The 3,474-nt window shown below is 36.0% G+C and overlaps 1 protein-coding gene across 1 annotated transcript in view; it reads left to right on the top strand.

Annotated features, from left to right (window-relative positions):
• The first annotated feature begins 2,505 nt into the window (after positions 1-2,505).
• LOC110330766 (sulfotransferase family cytosolic 1B member 1) overlaps positions 2,506-3,474 on the top strand; it is an 18,879-nt gene continuing 17,910 nt past the window's right edge. Inside the window, exon 1 of the mRNA XM_021211065.2 lies at positions 2,506-2,629. The gene's annotated coding sequence lies outside the window, so the exon portion shown is untranslated. The remainder of the gene's footprint in view (positions 2,630-3,474) is intronic.

Raw genomic sequence — 3,474 nt, 5'->3', positions numbered from 1 at the left:
GTAGCATCACTAATAACCATCAAGCCTGATCCCCCCTCACTTTTCACAGGATGGTACTCTTGCAGAATTTGCTCCATGATTACTCTGGACTTCAGTGTACGATTTTTGTGTAGATCGATCTGTGTGCCTGGACATTTGCTTTTGTTTACATCAGAAGGAAGATTGGGTCAAATATTTTTTCTCAGTCGTCTAAGTCTGCAGTTACTGTTGGTAGATAGAATAGCAAATACAGAGAAATAATACCTTCTCCCATTCTGGTAGTATCACAATGGATCCAAAATGTGATTCATTGCCACTCGCCTATTAATATATAAGGAAGGAGATTTAATGTAAGCTGATTAAAGTGATTGAGTTCCAAGTGTAAACACAAGACAATTATGCACAGTCTGTTCTAGTGGGAACAGCAAAATGCCCAGGCTAGGGAACTGAGACTATTGTTTTAAAGCCAGAGGGGGTAAATCTTTTCCTTCTCCATGGGACAAGGGTTGTTTACTTGTTCTCAGTTTCTACACTTCTTCCATCCTTAGACAACTGTTTTTCAGAAACCAAGGCATTCTTTGATGTCTTATCTATTAAAAACACTCTTATTTTGCATCAAATTCTAATATTTTAGAATACTATATTTGAAGGTATGGGATAAAAGGAAAAAGATTGTTCTAATATCAGAATATTACATGGAAAATATGAAAAAAATGGTTTCTTCTAAGTATTAACAGATCCATAAGAAGGGTGATTACAAAAATACCACATATACAAAAGCTTTTGACTTTCCAAAAAAAAAAAAGAGAGAACTGCAGTACTTACAGACTGTAAGAGTGAAATGCTGACTCATAGGTCAGAAAAACAAGTTGATGCGATCTAGTCGACTTTGACTCCAGTACAATTCAGCAAGACAGCAGTTACAACTTCCAGGTTACTGTTCTGCCTAATTGTTCCATGCTTTCCGAAATGTTTAGAAATGTCATCATTGTCCTTGGGCTATTCTATTCAGGGTATTGTTATTAACAATTTGTAAAAAGCTTTGCTTGAAAACATTATAAACTATGATAATTAAAGTCATGCATGGTTAAAATTTAGAATCTTGTTTCTCACTAATAAATACCTGACAGGCAAATATACACTTAGACTTCTTTCATTGTTCCTTTGAAATGCAACTTTGTGAAAGTATAAAATGGCCACTCTCTAGAAAGAATTCATTTTCTTAAATAACTTATATAAACAGTAAGCATATATACACTAAACTCTGAAGATGTACCCAAATATATCAGGCTATTATGTAAATACTAAATTATATGATATATACTGTTACAAAATTTTAAAAAATGACCACTTGAAAGATTTGTTTTATTTATAGAATAAAAGTGATTTTAAAATGCTTTAACATATACATTCATAAAAATCTGTTAATGTAATAGTAACATAAATATTTCAAAACTAATAAGAATAGTGTACTAACAGTTTATTGGGTAAAACAACTTATAATAATGTGTGATGTTAAAACTGATGAATATGAATAACTAGCATCTAAAGAGTGTAATGAGAATATCTTTTATGTACTTATTATACCAAAAGTTTGCTGTCTTTGTTAGACAGCAGAATGAAAAAATGTGTTTGTAGTTTTTCAGATAGAATCATAAATTTCCACAAATTTTACAATGTTTAACAATTTAGTATAGCAATGGTTTCTAAAAAAACCTTTCCAAGGAGACAAAAAACACATTTTCTTAATAGTAAATTATAGTTTAAAATTAATAATTGTAGTGAAATGTCATTGTTTCTGTTGGGCAAAATGTAAAAGCAAAAGTGTGAAAAAAAATGCTAAGCCACAAATATTGGGAATCTGTTAGAAACATCCTTTATAGACAAAACATGATTTTAAATATTCCTTGAGAAATACTGTATATATTGTTGGTCTAAACAAAAGTTTTCAATTCTTTCTACATTTTATGATGCTTCTAGGCCGGGTCATACATAAGTATGACCACCAGGACCAGAGCTTATCTGCTGCCATTGCATCTAAACTGGACACCGATGTCCTGATTGTAACCAAAACTTTTTTCTTTTGGCAATTGGGATAGACAGAATTTATAGGGTGGTCGAGAAATTGGAGAAGGAAGACGAGAACATTTTTCTTTCGGAGTGAGTTCCCACCCCCACACACATAATATCTTGTTTATTCCTAGATGTGTGTGTCTGTGTGTGTGTGTATGAGAGAGGCAGAGGGAGAGGCGGATGCAATCACATTTCACCATGGTCAAACTTACGAAAAGGGCTTCTCAAATGAGAGGTGACCGGCAGGTCTGAGACATTTCTTGCGTACTCTTTCCTCCTGCAGTTTTTGTCAGATTTTATTAAGTTCGTTAACTCCCCAGTGATCTATGGCTTCCTGCCTTCCAGTCGTCACCCTGACCTATTACAGCTGTTGAAAAAAACCGGCCTTTGGGTGTGTGTTTGCATGGACTTCAAACCCTTCAAATCTTTGCTGCTTGTAAAGTCACAGGTCGCTATGATTAGATCCTTATTGAACTTTTTATTTTTCCTTTCTGGAGCCCAGAATGAGGTGCCCCGCCCATCTCAGGTCACCACCAACTCTGAAGGTTCTTCACAGCAGCATCCGTTCTGACTGAAGGTAAAATCTGAGCAATAAGATCACAACGTGAATTGAAATCTATTTTTAAACGCTTTTCCTTTAAGCTTTTGTCCTGTATCCATAAAGCCCCGTGGATCTACAAGAGTGTTACTTTTGAGTGCTTTTGCAATTTGAGTATATTTTGCATAATTTCTTTTTTTTAAAAAGTTGGTTATTTTATTTATTTACATTTCAAATGGTATACCCCTTCCCAGTGACCCCTCCACAAGTCCCGTATCCCCTCCTTTCTCACCCCTGCCTCTTTGAGGGTGATCACCCACCACCCATCCCCCCACTCCTGCATCCACCCACCCACTCCTGTCTCAGCCGCCTAGCATTCCTGTATCCTGGGTCTTCAAACCTCCACAGGACCAGTGGGCTCCCCTCCCAGTGATGCCAGATAAGGCAATTCTCCATTAATGTCTTGCTATGTTGAGACCATCTAACTTCCAGTATCTGATTTTTGAATCTCTGGATTCAGTAGAATGCGTTTGAAGTATGCTGGGATTTGGGGGTGGTGTGGAAGGGTTCTTGAGAACTTTAAGCCCATTCAGGGACAAACAAATCCTTCCGGAATGTTTTCTACCCAATCATACATCCACTTAAATACACTGGTGCACACTGGAGAGCACCGAGTGTAGTGATTAGAGTTGACTCCAGAGCTTGGTTCACTTGTAGCAGACAGAAATAAACTTTGTTATTTATTTACTGTAAACAGCCTTGGCTGAAAAAAAAGAAAAGTCAATAGCAGAAACAAACTCTTCTGTTTTCCTTCCTTCCTCTTCCTTTCTTTCTTTCTTTCTTTCTTTCTTTCTTTCTTTCTTTCTTTCTTTCTTTCTTTCTTT

The sequence above is a fragment of the Mus pahari genome, chromosome 13 (assembly GCF_900095145.1).
Source record: "Mus pahari chromosome 13, PAHARI_EIJ_v1.1, whole genome shotgun sequence".
Classification (NCBI taxonomy): Eukaryota; Metazoa; Chordata; class Mammalia; order Rodentia; family Muridae; genus Mus; species Mus pahari.
The sequence above is the reverse complement of the archived record's forward strand: the minus strand, read 5'-3'. Positions and strand labels throughout refer to the sequence as shown.